Genomic DNA, 26,473 nt, shown 5'->3' with positions numbered 1-26,473 from the left:
GTCACTGATCCCACAGCAGAGAGACGAGTACAGCCCAGCAAAATACACAGGACTATACAGAGAAACGTCCACTTAAAAATACTTTTTTTTTCCTCCATTCTCTGCTGTTGGTCTGAACTGAGGTTCATCATTTGTGTTTCCCTTGTGTTTAGAAGTTAAAAGAATGCAATAAATCTTACAAAATGTCTTTATATATGGGGACAAGCAGAAAAACAGAGGCCTTGAGCTCACATTACAAGCTATGGAATGCAATGTTCCAGGGAGAAAAAAATAAATCACGACAAGCCCAAGGACCCAAAGATTAAAACCAAAAATAAAAATATAGTAGTATACTCTTTTTTCCTGGAGAGATCTACTGTCTAAGTAGATACTTAAAATACAGGACAAGGAGACTCTCCTATAAATCAAGAGCAATTTAGGACCAAATGTAAGCAGATTAACTACCAACATTTTAAATTCTATAGTTAATCATGACAAGAGTGAGACCCAAGCAATGTTTTTGTCTGGTAATTTACTATTTCTCTCTAACAGCTGACCTTGGACATCCATTCCATTGTCCCAACACAATCTTTCAGGCAACAAGATGTACCAGAGCCCAAGGCTTGCATTAATGCAATATAATTGAATCTTTTTCAAAGCAGCAAACAACTCTTCAATGAAGTTTCTTATCTTTAAACTATGAAGGAAAATGAAATTATTTTATGTGAGGCAATTATTGATGCAAAGAAAAAAATTTTACCCACTAAACTGATACTGTTACTACTAACTACTAACTGATTAACACTGGCCTTTTCTTCAAGCAAACATCCCATACACACATCAACTGAGCATCAGCTTATTTCCCACCCGCTTTGTAAAATTCCTCACTGTTTACCCTGGGAATCACCCCACTCTCCAGCCTCCCTCCCCAGTTAGATGTTAATCTTGACCCTTAATGCAAAATGTCTAAACATCTACTTTGCGCATTACTGTGCCTGCCAAATCAGTTGAGTAACACACAACCCGAAAATTGTGTATAATCCCCTATTTCGTCCTTACTCCATGGATCACTTCAGTTCCAGCCATTTCCAGTCTTTGTTCCTTCTCCTATCAATCAAACCTCTTCCAAACCCTTCCCCTCAGTCCCCCTTCGTAACCTCTCACACTTGACAGGGCCTGCGACACTTGGGTCAGGAGCTGCTCCCAGGTACAGGTGCTGGGAGCCTGTCCTGGTGCCTTCCCCTGCCCTCTTCCCCAAACTCCAGCAGTGACAACATCAGTGATGGCTTGCAACACCTCCCAGAACAGCTTTCCTACTGCCATGTTCAGGTTGTCCCACCTCTGCTACCTTCAGTATCTCTCTCTGCTCCCTGCCAGGACAGCAATCCTGGTCATCGCCACGGCAGAGCTCAGCAAACCCACTAAACAGCTCTTCTTTGCAGTTTCCCTACGTGCTGACCGCTGTCAATAAGCTTGTCTGACCAAGACTTCCCACATAGCACCTACTCCACAAGAGGCACTTGAAGGCAGTTCATTCCACGCACAGACCTGTTTCTGTTCATAGACAAGCTCTATCATCAAGTACCAACAAGCTTCCAATTACAGGTTCAGCACTTATGACCCTTCAATTTGGCTTGCCTACACAGACAATAGAGAAATTTAATTCAAATTAAACACATCAATTTTACCTAGATTATACTACAGTAAGCCTCTAGGCAGTCCGTGCTAATTCTTACAAGAAAAAAAAAAGAATTGCATCTTCAAATCTTTAATTTCACTTTCTTTGCAAGTGACCTTGTATAACCTGTAGTCATACAGCACCTGAAGACACTGCGAAGCTCAATTTTTAAGTCCACTCACCTACAAATACCGTGAACATGGCACTGCAAAAAACATGAAACATCCCTGGCATGTCACCAGCATTTCCTTCAGCACCCCACCAAAGGCACCCCCAAGTCAGTGTTACTGTAAGCTGCACCCAGTCAACAGGTATAATGGCAAAATTCCTTCTGCTTTCAATGTGTGTCCCTTTAACTTGCTCCAAGGACTAAGGGGTAAAAACTGGTGATTTTCTCTTCTCAGTAGTAAGACCATAACACTAAAAAACCCCACCAAAACCCCTCACCCTTTATCCATCATCTTCCACAAAATGAGAAGTGCATCTATGGATGATGCCAGGCACTGAAAGCATTAGCTTCATCGTCAATATCAGTTAGAGCTCAAGTGAAACTCTCAATTTCAAACTCATATTTATTCAATGATTCATATGAGATAAACAATGACTATTTGCAACTGAATGAACAAGACCGAATTTGAATAAAATGCCCTGCTATCAAGAACTGGAACAACTCTGTTCAATAAGCAGCCTACAAATTATACCAGCTTTTTTGAGGCACACAGCAATTAATCTCAATAGGTCTCTTTTCTAAAAAGGAGAAAAAAAAAAAGAAAAAACCCCGCAGGCAGCCGACTGGACTGCCTCCGAGTCTAGAATAGCAGCAGTCTGTGTGCAGCGCTGCAGCAATGAAATCAGAGGCGATGCTTACATGGGAGCTTGAGCTCTGAGGGGACATACTGGCAAAGCCAGCCTTGTCCTGAACTCAGGCTGGCTGGAGAAGGCGATACTCGAATGATGCCTCCAGGATGGCACACAAAACCTGGGCAATGCCGATGTGAGCCTTTTGGCCTCATATCTCCACTTCCTCTCAGCCCAACGCTTTGTATAAACTGACCCTGCTCTGGCTACTGGCACAGCCATCATGGTCTGCGGATGCAGATGGTGCCCAAACCCTGCAGGGACCGTCCTGTCTGCCACCAGCCCAGAGGGTCGTGTGGGGGGACCAGGCGACTACCCAAGAAATTACTGCCAGACACAGCTGCTTGGTGGGAAGCTCTTGCCAGGAAAGTCTGCAGCATTTATCACCATGGTATGATTACCGAAACCAAGAAGACTCTGCCACAGCGCTAGCTCTGAAGACTGAAAGGTCCTTTCAGCACCTCGGCTTCAGCTGCTGGGCTGGGGCACTCCCTCAGCAAGGCTGCTGCAGAATTAGCCAGTGCCATTTGTGCGGCATGTGAAACTTGTACACGCACTGTCAGGAAGAGCACAGTCTAGAGACAGAAGATGCTTTAGCCATATTTCATAGTCTAGGCTAAATATAAATCTCAGCTGGCTCCATACAGCATGAGTACAGTTTCCTCCAAACAAAGCACACGAACCAGGACCCCAGTATGTGTGGCCCAGAGACACCGGCGAGTCCATGTGTGGGACCAGCCTGGGTCTAACAGGGGATGGATCGTTCACTCAGCTTCGCTGCCAATCTCCCCAGGCCCAGCAGCAAAGCCTATGGCAGCGCCAAAAGGGCACAAGGAGGCTGCAACAGAAGAAGGCTTCACGCAGCATTGCTGGAAGGATTTACTGGCTTTGCCACAGCGCAGCAGAGATGGGTTCTCTGAGCAGCTCCACTTCAGCTCTGCACCACAGCGAGACCGTCTTCCCAGAGATGGGGACACTGTGAACTGTAACACCCCAAGCTGTGGTGCTGGCTCTGGGGTTCAGTAGGGCTACACTGCTCTTCCCAGTGCATCCTCTGTGAACCTATGGTGCCTCACACTCCTATTTCTCCTAGAAGACAGGAAGCTGGCTGTAAACCAGATTTTCAGCTTCAGTCTAGAAATAAAAAAAAAGTAGACATCCCAGCTTCCATATGCTGGAGAGGAACCTGCCAGTGTATGATTTACTGCGGGGATGGCTGCCCAAGTCTGCAAATCCTCTGAAATAATAATTCTGCAATAATCCCTCCCAAGGGGCACTGTTCTTGCATGTCCTGCCAGCAGGACCACGACAAAGGGCTCTGTGTCTGCAAAGGGACGGAGCAAGGGACCCTGCCTCCCTGCCAGCAGACAACGAGGGGCCGCTGCACAGCAGCACCCACCCACCTCAGGAGGGCAGGGGTCCTTCTGCTGTTACCGTTGTTCCAGTGACTTGGCACAAACAGTAGTGACAAGTGAAAGGAGCAAGAAGCTGGAATAATTCTGAATTTCTTTACAGTAAGCCAAAAGTTGGGTTTTTTTTAATAATATATTCTGACACGTGAACTATTCAAGGAGGTTTCATCATCAAAAATCAGCATAAATGTTATTACTTTCAAAAAGCACAAAGCCATCTCATTTTAAAGTCCTACAGGGTATATTTTGTCCTTAAGAGTCTTGCTTTCTCCAGGACTGGTGTGGTTGGACAACAGCAGCAGGCTGTAGCAGACAACCATCAGCAGGCCCTGGAGAAGCACTGCTGGTCAGTTAGCATCACCACACACATCAGCCTGCTGCAGCAGGGCCTTGTTTTGCTCTTTTTGACCCCGAGGTCCTCCTAAAAAGCTACCGAGGCTCTTTGCTAGCTGTAGCACAAAGCAAAGGTTAAGGCTTCAAGACACTCAGGGCTCTCACGTTTGCATGATATTCTCACAACAAGGCGCCCACCAACATGTCTTGTTATGCTGAACTGCCATGGAGAGCCACAACCGTTGTCAGCGAGGAAATCTGAAACTTATTAAATCGGCGTCATTGGGACTGGCTCTCCACCCCCCCCTTCCCAGCACTGCAGCAGGAGGAGAGCTTGCTGCAAGAAAGAACAAAGCAGGTTTGGACAAGCACAAAACGAAGCTGCACATATCTTAAGACAGCAGTCGAGGTGTTGAAGCACTTTTCATTAGAGCCATGAAAGACAGAGCAATGCCCTGAGAGCCCAAGCAGCTCCCATTGACCAAAATCCCATGGCCCCGTGGGCGGCTAAAGTTGAAAACTCCATGCGGCCACGAGTCAGTCTTCGCGAAGTCAGAAGAGCCCAAGTGTCACCGACGGTTCATTTATGGGAACTTCAGGTTTTCCTGGCTTAACTTCTCTCTTCTTTTCAGCTGTTTTGTTTACTTTTTATGGGGAGACACCACACAAATAAAGTTTTCCAGACCTCCTCTGCCCAACTACCACTCTGGTTTAAGAGCAACAGAAACAGCTCAATATTCCACAATGGTTCAATCATCATGAAACTATGGTGAAGAGAAAGGGAAGCAGCGGATTAAAAATAAGATAAATGAAAAGGAAAAAAAAAGAAGACGGACACATCCAATAAATAAATACAAAACCCTACTGTAACTTGTTTTGAAAAGGTGTACAAATAAGGGAGAGGGTAGACTTGAAATGTGTAATACAGAAATTACAGATTTTTGTGTATTTGTCTGGACTGCAAGACCACATGTAACTTTCATTTGCAAGAAAATACTGCAGTGGGCATGAGTGCATACCTATCCCAGAGTCCAATCTTTAAGTTTAGACTTGGAAAATGAGAGACTGCTTAGTTACAAGCAGCACAGCACAGTCAGCTTCCAATTTGCACTGAATAGGAGCATTAGTCAGACTGATTACACAGTCAGGCACTAATTACTTAGGTTTTCTCAAATGCATGCTACTTAATTTGATTATTACTCAAATAAAGTATACATTGTTAGGCGTGCCAGAGTGAGCTCTTTCTTTGACTGAAAGCTTTTGCTTTAAAGTTTTACAGTGTCTGGCACAAGGACAGAAAGACCTCTTGGAGATACTGAAGTACCAATATGAAAACAGTACTACATTTTAATATGTCTGGTTTTGAGGGAAAACAATATTATATTCTTTTGCTTGGTTCTATTACAAAGAGCATGAATAAATATATCAGGCCCAGGAGCCATAAGAATTCACAGAATGGCTTAAAAAAGCTTTTCTTCTGCCTTAGACTCACTACAAGTTCCCCTTTTTATATCCTTGGAGATAATACTGCACGTATTACCGTTCATTTTGTGTTACTGTGCAGGTAACAATCTCTCTTCATTACACTTGTGAAAAGCCTATGGATATTAAATACAAAAATATAAGCTTTAAAAAAGGACTGGTAGAAGGTTTGAATATGCCCAGTCTTGGCCGTACTCCTGTAGAAGACTTCTTGTAAGAAAAAGGTAAGTAAGTGGCACTGCTGGAACATGCTGAGGAGACTGGAGCGCCCATCAGTCATTGCAGGGCAGGAATCCACAGGTATGGGCAGATGGAGCAGTCAGAAGATGCAATACCTTCTGAGATCACGTCATAAGCCCTACTGCATGACACAGATATTGCTTTGATATGTGTAAGAACATGCATTATATGCAGATAAGGAAAAGAAGTTGCTCTTGGCTGTAAAAGTTTGATGGACTGTTCTGTAAGTTACTCCCATAAAATCAGCATATAAACTGCCTGGTTTGCATTTGAACTATGGACCTCCTGCCGTGCAAGAAGAGCAAATTTAACATGTATGAAGGTGCCCTGCTCATCCCAGAGCCATTAAGCCCATGGCACCAATAATGTAGCACAGTATATATCATGCAGGGAAATCCACTGTCAGTGGTGTGGAAAGTAAAGATGACAGGAGGGACAGTTCCACAAACACCTAAACTCGAGTGTAGCCACAGGACTGCAGTTCTGCTTAATACCAAGGCAACCACGAAAACACAGGTGGACTCTAAAAAAAGACATCGTCTCTTCTCAAAACTCAAATGCTTTGCACTGAAGGCCAGACTTGTGCCTTCAAGCAGGTGTTCACGTTTACCACAGCTAGGACAAAAAGGTGAAGAAGGTAAAAAAAAAGTGCATCCCATTAGCAGAACTTCTACACACAAACATCTCCAACAAGTTTTGTATTTGGAGTCATTGAATTGCCACAAGCACTGCCTGAAGGTATGGAACTGAGGCGTAAGGGGCCAATTCAACAGAGGATCATACTTCCCATTAAAAAGAAAGCAACAGCAGTCAGGGACCTCAGAGCTGCAGTCCCAACTATCATCTCAACAGATTATTAAAAAAAAGGGAAGGAGATATGACAAATTAGTCATGAGTATGGAGCTGACTCACCACCAGCTGACTCATAAATAACTACTGACTCTAAAGTCAACTGCAAAATATGAAAAATGCTCTGATCCTATAAAAAAACTCTCTGTATTAAGTTATTCTCATGAGACCCCTGTACTGTAAACTACTACTACTACTGTAAAAACTACTGTTATATTGGAAGTGCTCAATTCTGGGATTCACTCATCTGAAAAGCTCAGGTGACCAAACAAATTTGCTGACACCCTCATCACAAAACCTTGCATAGCAGATGCAATGGAAATACACATTCTTGTGCTTCTATGCACAAATACGACTATATTAGGAGGAGGAAAAAACACCCCACAGAAGTATACCTGTAGAATACTCACTTGCAACAACTGCACAGGCATAAATGTGAGTTTCCAACGTACCAAATTAAAAGAAAGTCCCCATGATTTTACATTAGCTAGATTCCTTTGTAGCTGAAATTTTCAGACAAGGAAATAGATCAAAAAAAGGAAGCATGGGTCAAACTCAGGTGCTGAAAGTTGAGCACAACAGCTTAAGATGAAATACTGAATGATTGAATGCTGCTAGAAAGAAACTTATCATCCCTAAAAACAAGCTATGCAGGTTCCCATCGTTACCTAAATTAGAGCACTTGATTTCAATTACCATTACTTAAAGGTTTTGATTTAACTGATCTGACCAAGACCAAATAGGTACCCTTATCAGACATTGCACAAAAACAGGGAATTCCCACCCCACCATGGTATCACATCCATCAAACACCACATCATATTCCCAGGCAGGGAAGCACAGCACACACAGCCCAGGTACCAGCGGAGGGGAAGGTGTAACCCAGACTACCAGGATAAACCAAAGAAAGCACATGCTGGGCATACAACTCATCAACTGGATTAAGTCAGATGACAAAGTTGAAAAACACTCATTTTGATCTCCTCTGTCTGCTCCAGCTCAGTCAGAATAAGGTAACTCAAGCACCCAGATATACTGGGTTGCTGACAGCATGTAAACAAGTGCTGGTCTCCAAAGAAATCCACTTCTCAACACCAGAGTCTTTTCCCATTAAGACAAGTCTGCACTGGATCCTGCTGATGCAGCCCTGTGAATCACGACTACCGGAGGTTTTCCTAGGAGAGGCCCTTGACCACAGCACGATTACGCTGGTGGCGCTTTTTTTTTTTTCCTCACAGGGCTACTGGGGTTACTTGTTTCAGGGTAAGCAGCTGGAAAGTGCTAGCACATCTGCCAAAATCTTTTTCCAGGCCCCTTGGGGCACAGTTCAATCCAACTAAAACACGCACAGAAGTAATAAAACTCAAAAACTATTCTCTTGGTGCTGTGGGCTCCAGCAGTCCAAAGGTCTTCCACTCTACTAAAGAGACAGCAACTGCAGTCAAACACTTTCCAACAAAGTTGTTACAGCTATTACTGAAATCACCTGATCCTTTTCCACATGCATCTGAGGTGCAAATCATGCTGACTGGCCCAGGGTCCTTGGACCTAAACAGGAGTTTTCTGTCCAGCTGCAAAGGAATTGAGAATGGCTTTGCCCCCACAAAATTCAGTGCTTAACTGCAAGCACATCCTTCTACTGATACAACTGCACCGCTGTGGTGAAACCACTCTGCTACATCAGCTGAAGTTACAGTGGTATCAGTGCCTGCACCCATAATTTTTTATTTTGACTTTGCACAAACCACTTCCCAGAAAGTGAAAGATAAAAGTGCTGGGAAGAAAAGGAAGGGTGAGGGGTGTTATATCAAAATAAACCAGTAAGGTGAGAATCTGCACCACTGTAGCTAACACATTCATAGCCATAATTTGGCTTACAGCTTTCTTCAGACATGCATTTGGTGTTCAGCAGTTACTCTGTAAAACATCCCTCCAAAGGAGGTCCTTTGGCAGCTGCTCTCATTTCAGCAGAGTATCAAAGACAGAGGTGTATTTCCCTCAGACGTGAAGATCGTCCACAAAGGACCATGAACACAGAGGCATGTTATCTATCCGATTTGGTAAGAAAGACAAGCTCGTTTCCAGACAATGGTGTAAAATGTGAGTTAGCATGCAAAGCCTCCTCAACCCGGTGGTCTGAGAGACGTTTTGAACCGTCAGAGAGACAACCCCTTGGAGCACCGTAATCTGGGCAGATGCTTCAAATGGATATGGGATACTGGCTACAGGGAATGGAGATTTCACAGTTCAAGACATTGAGGCACGCGCACATCAACCTGCAATGTAGGAGGGGCACAGGACAGGCTCCCAAAACACAGAGTACTTTTAAATGTTAGTAAGACATTACCATCTCTGGCTAAAGAGATTGCAGAAGATAACACTGCTGAGACAAGTTGAAGCAAGCACTCCCCACAACCCCTGCTAGATCGTAGGGCAAAGAAATGCATTCAGATCGGCAACCAGCAAGTCCTTATTTCCAGTGGGAAGAGGCCAGAAGCAGTGCAGATTTTGGCCACTCCAGCAGCCGCACTCAACAAGGTGGGCTCACATCAGATACACAGCTTTCAACCCGGCAGGATGCTCAACCTCACCAACCCCAGGCCAGATCCAACCCACAGGGATGGCAATGGTCATCTCTGGCTAAACCCAACACATGGACGTGAACACACGGCGCAGGGACTACCCAGGGAACTGAAGCACGTTGGGATGCTGAACTTACCGAAGATTAAAAGTTCCTCTCAACTTGTCATGGGATGTATTCATTAGTATTTTCTATTACAAAAAATGCTTACAATCTTGCAATTATAGTCCTGATTCTGTCTATTTGCAGTAAGAAAACGTGCAATACTTCTCAAGCAGAACATAAAAGCAAAGAGCATAGTCTGGGGGTGGTTTGGGTATTTTTTTCTTTTTGGCCCACAGACCTATTTTCAAGCCCAAAGCAAGAAGTGAATAACAGGCCTCTTAATACTAAATTTCTAGTCCCAGAAACTAAGTTTTCCATAAGCTCAGAGACTAAAACTCAGACACCACAACCATGTAGTTCAAAAGACATGTAACGGATTCAAGATCTTTTAAAAGAAAGTTCAAATTCCATTTGTACTCCAACAGTAAGAGCTGGCTCATCTCCCAAGCCTCTTCACAAACCTGTTGTTCAATAATGAGCTTTCAAACCTACGTCTAATAGTAAAATTCATTACTCCCTTTATACTCATCTCATTATCCTGGACTCTTGCTGTGCTTGCTCCTTTTAACGTATGGAGCAAGTATTAGCTTGATTTCCTACCACACATCAAGTTTTCGGCTGAGCTTAGCAATATACATCTCTAACAACTGATAAGATCTCTATTAATTTATTACTAAATGCATAAAGCTCTGGATTTTATTTTTGCCTTGCATATGACAGACAGTGAGAGCATACCTTACTTTCCTGACATGCTGCAACTTCTGCATGCAGATGCAACTGATAAGAGGAATTCAAATCAAGGCCAAAGCTCAGTTATCATAAAAGAAGTTAAATGAATATATCCATTTGCATCCATGTGTAGAGGACCAGGAAAAAAATCAGAACTAAGTACCTCAGGAATACTGCAGTTAATACATAACAATAGAAAGTTTTAATACCTGAAGTTAGTAATATCATATTTTTATGAGAAAATTAAATTAAAGCATATGCCTGTTCAAAATATGGCTTGCTGAGAAAGTAAAGGAAAAAAAGTCACTTAAAAGACAATTTCATTGCAGTGTCTCTCAGACTATATTAATGAGACCTTGCCCATCCAGACAGGGATAAACAGGCATGAATTCAGGTGAAGCAACACAAAGGAAAATGTGGAAGGAAGCTGGCAGCGGTGCTGGCGGATCATGGAAGTCACATCACTCCAGGTGACTCCAAACTCAGCAGACGTGCCAGGACAACGCTGCTAGATGCTTTGCTGCAAGCCTGTGCTGACATAAGACACTAAATGTTTTTCAATTAGTAGACTGGTCTTTTTTTTTTTCCTCTAACAGAAATGAAGATCACTTCTTAAGTTTCACCACTGAAAATTAGCAGACAGTATTCATGAACTCATTTCTGCTCAGCCACCAAGTGCCCTGTGGTGCCCTTGGCTGAAGGCAACAGCCAGAACCTGCCATTTACATAAACACTGGAAAAAGTTAAAGTCTTGAGCATGGAAAACCTGGTACTCTCTCTCAATAAAGCTAAGGAACCCTTCTCCTGCAAGAGCATGGGAACAAGAGCCAGTTCCTCTCTTTTGCCATTTGCGTTTATGCACTACTCAGTACCATGATGTAACAAATGGATGAGGATCTCCACATGCTACTGCTCCACAGTAAACACAAAGCAGCAGCACCCCATGCACAGATCTACTTGCATTAAGCACCTATTTTTAAGCACTCAGATCTTTTTGAAGGGTGAAAAAGGATCACTACAATAATTTCCAGAACTTCTCCCCTACTGCAAGGACAAGTGTGAGCCTATCAGTACCACTCAACCTCATTTTAAATAAGCGTAACAGCTCCCGCAAAATTCATTTATTGAAATCAACTGTGGGGCTGGGGCTCAGTTTGGATTATTTGCTGCAGTAATTTGCAAAGACAAAGCCGCACGCTTAAACCACTGCACAAAACACTGGAGTCAGCAGGACCCCAGGTCCTACTTAACCACTGATTCACCGCCTGACCTTGAGGAAGTCAGTCACCTCGCCATAAATCTGTCGGCCCAGCTGTGAAACTGGATGAAAGCAGGACTTCCCTGCACCATGCATGCTGCGTCTAGTTTGGTCTTTTGTTAAATAAATATTACGCCCCCTCAAAACAAAACTGAAGAACTAAACAATGTGGGTTTTTTTCTATATTCAAAGCACTTAGCGCTGTACAAAAATAGAGTACTTTACCGAGTGGGAGGGAAATAGATGTAAATATTTATACACATACTGCAAAAAGCCATTGCTTACCCTAGGCACGTGTATGCTGTAGCTGTATAATTCACAAACTACATCTGCATACTGGGGTGCCTCTGCTAGAAAGAAATAATGTGTTGGTCTCCAGAAAACACTCACTGCGCTAAGACGGGTAAAGAAAAATCTGACATTAAGGGGACAGTTCCTTGCAGACTGGAAACTAAATTAGCTTCAAACAAAACAGAGATTCAACAAAGCTACAAGTGCTCAGAGCTTAATTAAAGGAGCAGATGAAACTACTAGGTTAGCATCCAGGTTTTTTTCTGGTTTTCCATAATCTCACAAACTGTTCCAAAAGGTAAGTGTATTTTGGACCAGTAAGTAAGTCTGGAAGTACTGAGGGCAGCTATTTCTCTTTATGCAACTTCTGCTTGATTATCTCTTATACCTCCCAAAAAGAAAAGTTCATGCAAAGATAGGGATGAAAAGGGCCACCTTAGCCAGAGATTCGGCTGCTTCAGTTGTGTCCTGGTGCAAATGCAGGACCTGCTGTTTTACCTCCCTCCGTATCTGAGCTCCTATGGAGGTTACAGGACACAGTTTTCAGACTAATACTTCTACTATGGTATTTGGAGTGGTGACACATAAGTCCAAATGCAAATTTAAAATAGATTTAAAATCTGTGCTATGGAAGGGAATGAGGTTGACTGGATTCCCTTTCATATGGCAACACCTGGCTTCATTAACTCACGGGTACTAACAGCTCAAGACTAACTTAAAAGTGATGAAAAAATCTGGAACCAGGTTCCAAAAGCTTTCTTATAAGTTATTTTCTTCTTCCATATAAAAATAAATCTGTCCACTCATAAACTTCTCAAAGAAAAGAGAAGTGGCTGTTTTCCACTGCTACCCCTTCAGAGGTGAGTTTGTTTCACAAGCATCAGTGTGGTGATGTTTGTCCCTAGTTTGCTAATCAGTTGCCCATTTCTAATCAACCATTTCTTTCCATTTTCATACATAAACAGAGGAAGCATTGCTTGTAACTGCAGCCCCTAATCGCATTTGATAAGCTGCTTAATATTTGTATAATGTCCACACTGAAACTGATAACTATATCACATGGCACACAGGTTAAAAGTAATGCAAAATATGCATGTCTCAAGAGCAGCTTCAGCAACACTGAACCTTAGTGGTGTCTGAATCTTTGTCTGCTTCAAGCTGCCTAATCTGCTCTAAGGACATCAGGTACAGTAAACAGTTTGTTCAGCTTGCGGAGAGTCGGATTTAAGGATTTCGTATTCAAACAGCACCGACTCAAGTAGCGATGTTCAAGGACTTTTCAAAGTGCAACTGCAGAGCTTATCAGTACAACAAGGTGCACACTGCTCTACCTCACCATGTTTTCTTTAGTTGAGGCCAGGGGTTTTGTTTTAATCCAGCATAAGCATGACATAACTGAAAAATCAAGCCCCCACATAAAAATTTTCTGTAGGCTACTGCTGTCCAGAATTTCTTCTACAGAAATGGACAGGCATGTGATGCAGAGCAGAAACACACTAAGTCCTGTGTTTTTGGGAAGCAGCACACGTATACATCTGCATGAGCACCTATGCACACATTTCGGCACCTCATCATCTACACTGCAGATGTACAGATTACTTAATCCTTTCCAGAAGAGCCATATCAACCCATTAGAAGTATTAAGATTGCATTGCATTGCAATAGCTCTGCTCATTTCTGAAAACATTTGAACAAATGCATTTGATACGTATACTATGGGCATGCTTTGGATTAATAGGTATCAGCAACTGACTCGGAGTAATTGCATATGCACAGCAGTATCTGGTCTGATCTCGTAGCATCGTCATACATCTGGAGTACACAAGGCAAGCATTTTTAAAAATGCCCATAGAAGCAACCCAGAAGAAAACTGAGGGTGATGCTTAAGTAAATGTGGACCCCTATCAGCCTTCTGCTTCTTGGCCTCCCCTTTGCCTTCTGCACAGGCTTTGCTGGATGCAGCCCTTGCCCACATCAAGGGTTTGTTCCCGTACAAACTCAGTGCAGCAGTCACATCCTCCTTAGGAGTACACGCTCATATGCTGGACTCACCAAGCCTTTGTCACGCTTCTGCTGCTTTCCTGATCACGCAGAAATACTGCTCCCTCCTCCCCACCACGGAGGACATGTGAAAAACATTAACGTATCTCGAATGCCTAGCAGACCTTGAACTATCCTTGTCAGAACTTTACATTTCCTGGGCAAATCCTGTGGTGACAGAAATCCTGTGTAATTGCTTTTAAGCCAACGATGATGCACAGATAATGCCAACGGAGCCTGGCCATCAGATTTCAATGTATATTAAATGCCTGCCTGAAAGCAGCATTAATAATGGAACAGATTCTATTATTTACTTCTAATTAGAACTTCTTGCTGATGCTAGTGAAAAAATGCACTTTCAAAAGAGAGATAATCAGCAGTAAAAGGCATACTATTATTTTCATTACAGGCTTGTGGCACTTTTAGCTATTAAGATTGCTCCCTTCTCAAATCTGTTTTCAATAGCTTACAAATCTGCTACAAGTGGAAAGTTTCAGATGAAGCATTCAATGGCAGGTACACATCTTACAAACAATGAATCTATTTTCAAATTAGCTTATTTTATCTCCACAGGCAAAACAGTATTTTTGCCTCGTTCAGGCCTACAGTAATTCAATACGTTAACACTCTACCAGACTGTTCTTCGCAGAAGGTAAGTTCAATTTAAAAAGGGAATAAATTATTTCCAAGAAGCAAGATTTTATCTTTCCTGTAAAAGTCATCAGTTCGACTAAGTTATAAATCAGCGGAGAAAAATCCCACAGCGAGCGTTCAGTAGAGCCTCGGGCACTTAGCAGCTAAACACCTCGGGAAAGCCCACCTACCCTTGGCCTGCCCTGGCTGCTGCTGAGCGAGACCTCCCCATGCTTCCCCCCTGCAGCTCTGAGATGCTGGTACTCGCATTAACCCAAAGCAAAGCATGGGAAAGGAGGACGAGGAGATCTGATCCTTGTGGTGCTCATGAGCTGAAGAAGGCTTGATGAGGCTTTGTGTTTTACTGGAGTTTGCTGGGTTTGCAGGGATGTGCCCAATGTCCCTGGCAGTCTCCACTCCTGGCTGGGGGGTGCGATGGGCCCTACCTGTCAGACCCTGCCATCACCCATCCAGGAGTCCCCATGGTCCCAGCCCCAGGGAACCACAGTGTCCCTTCGTGCCCTGACCAGGCGCAAGCCTACGTGTGTACATGCACGTGTGTGCCAAGAGAGAAAAGCAGATGCAAACAGGAGCCAGGCTGCAAGGCGAGATGAGCAGGGACATGTTACGGAAAGTGAAGCTGAAGCACAAACTTGGGGAGACCAAGCAAGTAAAAAAAGCACAGGAGCCCATGCATGGAAGACAGAGCAAAGGGCAGGTAGGAGGCATCAAAGAAAAAAAAAAAAGAAGGAGGTAGCGGGAAGGAAGGACTTATTAGGATGTTTTGAACAAGTATCCTTTACTTCCACTCTCATATACACTCATACCTGTAACCCTACAACATGCAGAAGTTGCTCAGAGCCAACTGATGCTGCTTCCCCTGGTGCAGGTCCCTCTTCTCTCCCATGTGTGCCCCAACCACCTAACTGCAGAGGGGTAGTACACTGCTTTTGTACTGCAGACAATGCAAAAAGAGGTCCTGCCGCATTTCCTAACTGTCCAGGGTTTGACTACACAACATCACGTTTTTTCCACATACATTTTTTGCTTGTCCTTAGTTAAGTCAGCTTTGACAGATAAATCTTCTAAAATCGCCTCTTAGCTCTATCATGTGTATGCTAAACAGGACCTGGCTTGTTTTACAATATAAAGTGTGCTGGATGAGGAAGAGGCACATGACCTACACCAGCACTTTCTTCCTCTGGTTTAGTGAACATAAAAGCACCACTATGAAAGAGCACTTGAAGTTCCTTTTGCAACTAATATTGAAAGAGTTTATTATCACATTGCAGAAAAGCTTCAGGGGAAATCTCACTCTGATAGCCTTCTCATAAGAAAGCTTGATGCTTTCAAACAAGTCACTTTGAAATGTTCAAGAACACAAATGTCATGTGGCTCCTGAAGGGCAAGGACACATTTTATCCTACTGGGAAGCTCCTGTGTTCCCTGCTAAGAGAACCTGAAGTTCAACAAAAAGTATTGCATCTTTCAAAGAGAGTATTTTGCACATCAAGCCTTGAAAGTAACCTCGCATCAGAACTCCAATCTGACTGCACAGATTTAGTTTGTAAACAAAGTTAACTCATGCAGTGAAGTGTACCTGGAGACACAGAGGATCTCCATTTGCTTCTGTACTCCTCAGGTACACAGAGGTAATATAAACATCAGGAACTACTCAAGTGACCACAGATAAATGAGCTTTTCATCTACAGAACCAGCACCACACAGTGTCACCCAGCCTTCGCCAGAGAACCTGCCAGTGGACACAGTCTGCCTCCCTACGCAGTAGTACCTGCTAGTCAGGATGTGTGCTGGGACCACCAGCATGCCTAATGCAGCACCCTACAAACCTGCTGGATGGCCACATTTTTTAAACTACTCATTTGACTCGAAATAGTAACCCAAAGAAGTTTTCACCAAGCCCAGCAGTCTGTCCCCAACAGTGGCTCCTGGGCAGCAGGACACCACAGGGAAAGAAGGTGGCCTCGTCTCATGACTCTCAATACTTTTTAAAATGGTTGCTCACACATGTGCCAGTGTTTTCTTACAAGCCCCCATTGTGTAAAATTCCATCCAGAATTACTATTACTCTTTGACTTTTTTATTAAAAAAATTACAATAAATTATCATTAATACTAAAACAACGAGGGCACTCCATACTATTTCTGTTTGCTCAATGGGGATAAGTTAACATACAAGTTGATGGGAGTCATCTCCCAGTAAAAATCACAGTGTTCATCTACCATTAATCTGCACTGTAAGGTACCAAACCTCACCAGAGCAAAACTGAGCCGTGCCTTGTGGCACAGCAAAGTACCCCAGCATGTAATTGTGCTTAACCTAAACCACGTGTTCCTAAGAACACTGACAACACCGAACTATGAGACCAGCCCCACATCCAAGAGAATTTAGGAACAAGAGAGCAACTGAAGTGACAAGCTTACTCATCACAATGCTACAGATTCGTTGTCGTCGTCTTTTGGCACGATGCAGTCTGAATTCCTTCCCATGTTCTGTGAACAGCTGAACTGTGTCCCCTTACAAAAGAAATTAATATGGCAGCCTGTGTACATCTGCTTTAATCTTGAAACAAAAGCAGTTTTTCTATCTTTAGTACAAGCATAATAAAAGCACCAAAAAAAGCACAGATGGTTTGGATTTTCTTTGCAGAAAACAAGAGAGAAGACTGACATCTCAACTGTTTATATAGCTCCAATGCATTACATGGCCACAGCAAACCAAGGGGGGAAGATCGTAAGCACCTCTTTGTCAGCATCTCAGATACGGACTGCTTTCAGTTAGGTCTTATAAAAGCATAAAGCGCTTCTCTGCTCACAGATAAATGCTTTTGTTCATACAGATTTAATTTATATTGTTAGTAAAACACTTAACAGCGGCCACACTAATGCCAAGCAAATTAATTTCAGTAAAGCTAAAGCAAACATTACCATTATGTTTAGGCAACACAGAACAAAACCCTTGAAAACCCAACATTAAAGGAGTTATTTATGGTCATTGCTCAGCCCTCCTGCCCCCATCATTTGTGCATTAAAAATCTTTGGGCTGCTCACTTGCAAACTCCCTGCCTCCTGACAACAAGTGGCTATGCACTGCTAGCCAGAAAGTTCATTTTGCAGGAATAATACAGTCAACTGCAGGAATAATACAGTCAACTTGGTCAGAGGTGGCTTTTTGTTTTGGTTTGGGTTGTTTTTTTTACAATTCAACCTCTCTTTTAAAATATCTCACTCCAGGATTAAAACTTTCCCCTTCCTGAAATTAATCAAACTGATCATGGTTTTGGCAGAAAGGCAAGTAACAGGAAAAAAGTAAGGACAGCACACATCCAGTGTATCCAAGAAGTAATTCATAAACTGCTCTGTATTTTTTTATGTAATAAATGCACAGTAGCTCAGGGAAAAACGCACACAAAAGGAAACTTTTCCCTATAGCCCCTTAAAAATATTCAGTGAATAGCAGCCATGTGAAAATATTGCTCTTGATATGGAGATAAAAAGGCAAGCTGACTTAGCTCCTGAATCACACACACAAAAAGCTTTAGCATGAAGAAATGTCTTTTTAATATTTATGTGCTGTAGCAATCAGTATTTTGGAAAATTTAATAGCCCAAAACTAATGTTTTTTCCAGTTGGCAACTACTTAAAAACTAAAAAAAATGGCACAGCAGAGAAAACCAACTTGTTCAATTTACAAGTGCTTCCACTTCAACCAGTGATCAAACATCATATTTACAAGTAACATTGGGGGTTTGGAAGTAGCATTTGCATTAAGGAAAACGTTTGCTGCGAGGCCCTATGGTTGCATTAAATCCTTACTAGATGTGGGGGGAAGCTTTTGTGCATCGCAGTTACGCCTCATTAAATGCTTCACAGGAGGGATGGGATGACACAGCTCAGTGGGCCTCAGGACACGTGTGGGCTTGTGGGACACGTATGGCCTCCACAGTCTCTCTTGGTTCATGGAAATTTCCTTCCAAAGATCAGAGGATGGAGAAAGCAGGGGTGCGCAGCCCTCCTTCCTTGCCGCCCCTTCCAGGCCATGCCCCACAAGCTGGGGTATCAAAATGCTGCTTTCCCAGGCCAGGCTGCCTCGCCTCCAGGGCTGGGCCTGGGACACCATGAACCTGGGACACCATGAACTGGGGCCATGCAAGGCAGGGAGGCCCGTCTGCTTCCGATGGATGCTGCTGGTGCCTGGCTCACATCTGTCACCAGCTCTGTTTACAGGCACCATCAACAGATGCTTGCAGTGAGAGTCACTGAGCTTTGACATCCTGCATAAAGATGTAAACACTTCTCCACAGAAGATAAATCCCGAGCACCAGGAAGGCGTGCCGGCTGACTTCTGGCCTTCCCCAACTCCACCCCATCCTCCAAACCCAAAATTCCCATACACATCCATTAAAAACAACAGCAATAAAAAGACCCCAAAATTAAAAACAAAAAACAAAACCAAAAAATAAACAAAAAACCCCCAAACCACCACCAAGAAACCAACACACAAATAGCCACAGCACCAAACTTCAGGTATACTAGAAATAACGTGGATAATTATTACAAGTAAGCCAAATATAACTAACTGCAGAATAAAGTGAACTTTACAGTGTTTAGACAGATGGAATCTGATTTCCTGGTGTAAAGCTGCTGAACTTGGCATAAACCCGGAGCCCCAAAGGTAGGGCACCTGTTGCCCGAAACATGCACAAGCTGCCCAATGGCCAGAGTCGGTAGTCACAACTCTCCGTAAGCACCATTAAATTACAAAGCATGGAAGTCTTTATAAATAAAGTTCACAGAAATAGATGGATTCACTTAACACTAAGCACAGTCAAAATCAAAACCCACTGCATATATTTGTGTATTTTCTTACAAGGCTGTATATACAAGGGAGCGTACAAAGGGCTTCTTTAAAATGCTGCCTTGTAAGGTTGTATTTCAAGGGTAATAGATACTGAATTCAGGGAAATATCCCCAAAAACACTTTTTAGAAATATTGTCCAGTCTTCACGTGGAAGAGTTAGAAGTGAGCGCAACACTTTTCCATGATAACTAAGTAAATCCTTGTCCAGAAGGATTTACTTCTCCGATGCCTGATCCCTATGAACTGATGCAGTCAAACACAGCATTTACTGATAAACAGTCCTACTGACTTCAATAACTTAAGCCAAGTAACTTCAGTGGTGTTATTCATGCCCTGTGAATATGAACGGAAGAGTCTTGTTTAAAAGGACTCCTCACAGTAGCGAAGGCTAGCACAAGAGAGTCCCAAGTGAGGGTGAGAAAGGACACAAGGCAAAGAAAAGAGTCCTTATGAAAAGTGCTTAACCATTTGCCTGCAGGTTTAGGACTATTATTTTTTTTTTTTTAGCTAGATGAGGAAAACATGAACTCTCCTGGTATTAATCACATGGGAACTTCAACAGAATCCTATTGCTAACTCAAAAATCAAACAAAAGGAACCCCCCAAACCAAGCAAAAAAGAAAAAACAAACCCCAAACCTCAAACAAAGCCCAGGTCTAACTTTTCTGAATGAAGTCACAACGAGAAACTCTCCCAGCCTGCAAACCAGAAAGGGAAGAAAAAAAAAAAAAGGTGAAAACCTCCATGAAAACCATACTTGAGCTGTGTTTAACAAGGAACATCTGTAGCCTTCCAATTCTGGAGATGCAGAAATGCCCCAGAAGAGCCACGTTAAGTTAAACACACAGGAAAAAATACTTCTGTTGCTGACCAAACCATTTACAGGTGCCTCTGATTTAAAGCTAAGGACACTGAGAGCAGTACTCTGTTTGCTGACATAACACCATGCTGTGTAGGACTGCTTTGTAAAGAAAGTTCACAGAAAGCTGGGTTAACTGACAAAGTCTTTACTGGTGAAATCTGACATCTGTTTTTAAAGAGCCTACATTTTTGGGATGTTATTGCTCAACTGCTTCTATTTATAACATATTCGATTTAAAATTTCCTGTCAACTAAGCAGATACGCAATTAAGTATTCTTAAATTTCAGTGCCAGACTCAGGACAGTTTGCAGCAACTGATTAAACTCTTACTTTTCACTGGACGAGTTTCTTCAGACAGGCTTTCCCCTACACACACATATGTATTATATTTATATCAATTTTCCCTTGCAAGGGAATGGGCATTATTAAAAATATGTGCTGTTCCAAAACTCCCCAACGTTCAAAGGCGTAAACACAGTGCTACTTACACAAACCACCATGACTACATTAAAAAGGCAGGGGACAGGCGGGGGGGGTGACACACAGTGACATGCTGCCTACACATTTATTTGCATTATTTTTACATATATATGGATGTACAAATGGAGGAAAAAGTAGACAGTCCTAATTAGGAGGCAAGAAAGATGTTCTTGGAATTAATGCTATGCAATTCAAGACAGCTTCTTCTGAAAGATTTCAGTCCCTTCACAAACTTTTTCTATTTGCTATCTATGTTTTCCCTGGTGACAGTTACAAGTGTGTCTGTAGAAGTGAAGAGCACAATGCAGTCCTCTTCCATGCAAGGCAAAAAGTTAATATTTTATCTGAAATAAAGTTCACATTATTCAGAAAAGAAGAGAAGCTGGAAAGAGTTTTTTTCCTCAGTAGAGCCACTGATACTCTACCGAGCATATACAAGTAAGTAATTTCAAACAAAGCATAGTGACAGCAGGCCTTTTAGCATTTTATTTAAACATTCACTTGAGTACTTCATAAGCTCATACAACTTCATTAAAAATTTATAGAGTATGACGATGAGGAAATGTCTGCTTTACAGTAAATAAAACCCTTAAGGAAGAAATTATTTTAACCCTAAAAATAGAGGCAGCAAAAATACCCTCAAAAATGAAAAAAAAAAGATGCAGTAACTATAATGCTACATTATATATAAGTCTACACACACACAGAAAGGTTAGTTGTTTTTTTTTTTTCATAAGTCCAGGTATGCATAGACTGCACTAACATACTTTGCATATATATTCATAGACATGGTGTTTCCAAAACATTAGGTACAGACTCCTGTGCACACTATTGGAACAAAAAACAAACCAACCAACCAGCAAATGAGTACAGCATCTTCACTTCTGGAGAAGATCTGGGAGGTGCTTACAAAGAGAAAAACATTTACAATATGAACTGTCTGCTCATCCCAGCTTCTTGAGTCATTGCAGACCCTCTGTTTTGAAGGCCAACCTGCAGAAGGCTTTTGAGAGGCACTCCAGAGCCAGCTGCAGCTCAACACCATGAACGTGTGCTGAGAAAGATGTCAGACCTTTCATCTCCCACTCCTTTATCATGGGCCAGGGTGGTGAAACACAGCCCTGATGTACTGTTCCCCTCCCTGTATTTAATGAGGCTTTCATCTACGCCTGCACGGTGCCACGCTTTTCTTATTTTCATAAAGCGTTAAAGACTGTTTCATAGCTGTTTGCTCCGGGAAATTCAAACATACAACCTGAAATTCTGTTTTTTAATATACCATACCACATGTATTAGATATTCCACTCAGCCTATCCAATCAGCTAGTTTTACAACCATCCCAGGCAGAGGGTGACAACAGCAGAAGGCAGTACCACAATTGTCTTCAATTATAATTAACTCATGAACTGCTTAATGAAAACATTCAGGCAACACAAGAATACTCGAGAAGCAATTACATCACCACGTGATAATCAAGAAAGAATTCAGTACTGGATATGCAACTTGTTAAAATATTGAAAGGTTATGGCATATTCTCACAAGACTATTGGCACTGGGTATTAGCCCCTCATCATACAACCACACGCCCACCACAGGTTTTTGTGGCAAATTTACTTCCACAACTCAGAAGATAAAGAAAAAAATAAGAAATAATGTACTGTGCTATGATTTTTCCATTATTCTGCAAACTCATGTCAGCAAAGACTTTAATTCCAAACTTAGAAAAGTAAAACCTGAGCACAACTCCAGCAAACACACCTTCCTAGTCCCACCACCCTGTCAATCACATCTTGAGAAGTCATGCAAAGTGAAAAGGTGAGAAGTGCACAGTCTAGTAGTACCTACTGAATCAGAGAAGATGAGTAACAATGCTGTGCTTTGATAAGGTCCCAACACTTTCATCAGTTTGTCATTAGACTTGGAACATGAGCTGCAGCTGCCAAAAGGGTCTCTGAACTAATATGCTATGCTTCACAAATCATCATCAACCCGTATTTCTGCAATCTCACACCTTGCTTCCCCAGCCTTGTTCTTCGAAGTGATATACAGCATTGCAGGGATCACCAAGCTGTCAGAGGTAATCAATTGAGCATTTATCTCAGTTTCATTTCACCTGCCTGCAACCTTCTGTACCCCACAGGTAACCAAACAGCAAGGGCAGGATGGTCTAAAAGCACATCGGGAAAAGCAACAGGAGAAAAAAATATTAATTAGCCAGTGTCAGCTGGCACAGTCCTATGTACAGCGAAGTGCACTCCTGAAAACACAAGCATTGAAAAGGACTGAAGTTATCAAATGCAGTGAATTGCTAGTACAGCTTCAGGCGGGCAACAGCCAGCTCAGACCTGTCAAGGAGACGAATGCCATGTCATGGGTACAAAGGCCGCTCCCTACATCCTTTCCATTTCACACCACCTGCTTTTAACACAAGCAGGCCAAATCAAAGAACACTGGGGTTTTTTTTCCCCAGTAATGTTTATAGCACCAAGGTTTTCTGAGGAAATATAATCAGTCAGATGATATCACAGTAATGACTTGAGGCTTTTTCCATATTACCTGAAGTTTCAGTTTGCATTACATGCACTATGGAAAGGCAGCAACACCACACATAACACAGGCACATAAAACCATTAGCGAGCAGCTTTTCCAACTGCTGGATGCCAACATTAACTCTGCTGGCCTTTCCTAGGGTACCAAAGCAAGCTGTCCATTTTACAGCAGTATTTGTAGTTCCTGCAAGTACAAGGATCTTGAAGCTCAAAACACTCATAAAAGTCAGGTTCTTTACAGCTATGTGTCCAATTACAAAATCCTGTGAAAATTACAGGTAGTCTCTCCTACAAGCATGTGGGTCACTCTTACTAGGAGCTGAAGAAGGCTTATGTTTAAATGAAAGGCCAAATGCTGGGCATTGTTTGGAGCACATGTTAGTGGAACGACACACAAGACAGCCTTTCTACTCTGCAACCCAAATGTAACAGTGATGCTTAATGTGACGTATCCTTATTTTTTCAGCTTCAAAGAGCCAAAAGCTGAGACAGTCTCAGCCTCTCCAATTCACTGGACCTCAAATTTCAGTAGGACACTCCAACTTTCTCAGTGTTTCCTCAAAGGAGAGGTGTTCCAGCCCTCTGATCATTTTTGTGGCTCCACTCTGGAATCACTCCAACAGGTCTATATCCTTCCTGTGCTGGACACAGTACTCCAAGTGGGGTCTTACCAGCTCAGAGTAGAGGAGGAAAATCACCTCCCTTGACCTGCAGGCTACACTTCTTCTGAAGCAGCCCAGGATACGGTTGGCTTTCTGGGCTGCGAGTGCACATTGTTGGCTCATGTCCAGCTTTTCATTCACCAGTACCCTCAAGTATTTTTTGGGAGAGCTGCTCTCAATCCCTTTATCCCCACTGGGGATTGCCTCGACCGATGTGCATGACTTTGCACTTGGCCTTGTTGAACCTCACTATGTTAGCATGGGTTCACTTCTCCAGCTTGCCCAGGTCCCTCTGGATGGCATCCCTTTCCTCAGGCATGTCAACTGCAACACTCAGCTCGGTGTCACCTGCAAACCTGCCAAGGGTGCACCTCAATCCCACTGTCTATGTCATTGATGAAGGTACTAAACAGTACTTGTCCCAGTACAGACCCCCGAGGGACACTGCTCATCACTGATCTCCATCTGGACATTGAGCTGTCCAGACCATCCAACCAAAGAGTCCACCCATCATATCAATTTCTCTCCAATTTAGAGAGAAGGATATTGTGGGGAGACCATGTCAAAGGCCTTTCAGAAGTCCAGCTAGATGACATCTGTAGCTCTTTCCTTGTCCACTGATGTAGTTGCTCCATCACAGAAGGCCACTAGGTCGGTCAGGCAGGACTTGCCTGTGGTGAAGCCACACTGGCTGTCTCAAATCCCTTCCCTGTCCTCCATGTGCCCTAGCATAACTTCTAGGAGGATGCAAGTGTTGGCCCAAGAACCAAACAGTAACATTAAGAGGGCAGTGGATGGCAGTGGGAACACAACAGCTATCAAGGAGTTGGGCTCCCTGATTACCTCTTCAGATGCTGAGGAGAGCAGTGACTTTCACCCAACTCTCTGCCTCCCCAGGGATGTGGAGCACAACTAAGTTTTGCTACCAGAGACATGACCAGACACAGGTGCTTGGATATGACCTCCTCCCTGTCACGCTGTTTCCTTTGCCCAGACAGCATTTTCTCTACCTCAGACCTCTGTTGTTTCACCCACACTTTCATCTCTCACTGCCAGGACAACAGCAACATAACTTCAGGTAGGTTCTATCTTGCCCATCAAAAACCACTCTGCAACTCTGCTTCCTTGCCCACCTAGAGAAAGGCACGCAAGGAAAGTAAGGGTTCCCTGGCTCTGAAAAACATGCTTTTTCACTATGTTTACCCAGAAAGACATTGAATGAAGGCAGCAAGAACAGGCAGCAGACTTCCCAGTCTACCATGCTTTTCTCAGCCCTGTTTGCTATCTGAAGCTACCTTCATCTGGCGCAAATAACTAAGAAAAGGAAGCAAAACTGAGGGACAAACATTCTCCAAAAGTCAAAGGGAGTGTCCTCCAGAGGCTGATGACTGTCTCAGCGTAACTGTTTGTATCAGACTCCATCTAAAACAGGAATTTCTTCAGGGAAGCTGCAAGAAGTTAGGTCTGCATAAACCACGGCCTAATGGAGAGCTGAATAAATAGATAAATAAAAAGTCAGTGTGTGAGAAAGCAGGACACTTCCAAGCTGTCAGCAACTGATAGGGCTAGTTCTGCCGCCTTCTGGGGGTTGAAAAAGAAAATAAATTTTAAAAAATAATAAAAAAAAATAAGAGGGGAGAACAAGCTGCACACTAGCCTTCTTCACAAGCTGGCAGCCAGACACTGCCAGTGCTAAGTTAACGCAGCAGGCACAGACTGCCTGAGATGGCCAAGGTACCATCTCCATCCCTGCACGCAGGCAGGAGCCAGGAGTGCTTGACAGCCAGGATGCAGTTAAAATAATTTTAAAAATAGAATATATAAATAAATAAACCCTAAACAAAAAAAAAAGAAAAAACACCCAAACAAAAAAAAAGGTAATGAGAAGGGAGTAACAGTCCCTTTCCTTCACAATCCTCTTGTGACAGGAGCTGGCGGAGCTGCCCCATTTTCGCTCTGGGAGTTGTGCCTTGCTGTCTCCCATTGAATCAGTGACACTCCACCACCGTGATGCCAAGTACCATGTGCCAGCGCCCTTTCTGTTATTGTAAGGGGAAGCCACCTCCCTCCAGTAAACTACATAACCACCAACCTATGTGGGACAAGGCTTTCACACCCAGCAGCATCACTTCAGCTTTGTCAGGCACAATCTTAGCAACTGACTGGTCAGGCAATGGAAAGAGCCATTAAAACCAAATCTGCACATTCAGGTCATACAAAATGAATGTTTTATTCACAAACCTTAGGCTTTTATTTTCCCCTATGCCCTCTCCACAAGAACAGGTTCTTTTCCACAGTGGCAAAAAGAAGAAAACACAGAGGAGCAATGTCCATACCTGACCATAGTCTGTCCTGAATACGACAACTCCTTCCGCACAGGAATGAACAGTACTGGGATAATGCTGATTATTTTCTCGCAGCCAGACCCGAGACCCCTGCAATAAACAAAACAGAGTTATAGGTGGCATAACTGGAAATATTTCTCTGGAAATACTTACTCAAGTAAGAGGAGATAAATCGAGAACAAAGTCCAAACAAGCAAGTAAAATAAAATAAAATAAAATAAAATAA

At 42.9% G+C, this 26,473-nt stretch overlaps 1 protein-coding gene across 1 annotated transcript in view; it reads right to left on the bottom strand.

Annotated features, from left to right (window-relative positions):
* MYO10 (myosin X) overlaps positions 1 to 26,337 on the bottom strand; it is a 125,802-nt gene extending 99,465 nt beyond the window's left edge. Inside the window, exon 1 of the mRNA XM_010186940.1 lies at positions 26,239 to 26,337. The gene's annotated coding sequence lies outside the window, so the exon portion shown is untranslated. The remainder of the gene's footprint in view (positions 1 to 26,238) is intronic.
* Between the last annotated feature and the right edge of the window lie 136 nt (positions 26,338 to 26,473).

The sequence above is a fragment of the Mesitornis unicolor genome, unplaced genomic scaffold (assembly GCF_000695765.1).
Source record: "Mesitornis unicolor isolate BGI_N332 unplaced genomic scaffold, ASM69576v1 scaffold24576, whole genome shotgun sequence".
Taxonomy (NCBI): Eukaryota; Metazoa; Chordata; class Aves; order Mesitornithiformes; family Mesitornithidae; genus Mesitornis; species Mesitornis unicolor.
This window is presented reverse-complemented; position numbering and strand designations above follow the sequence as displayed.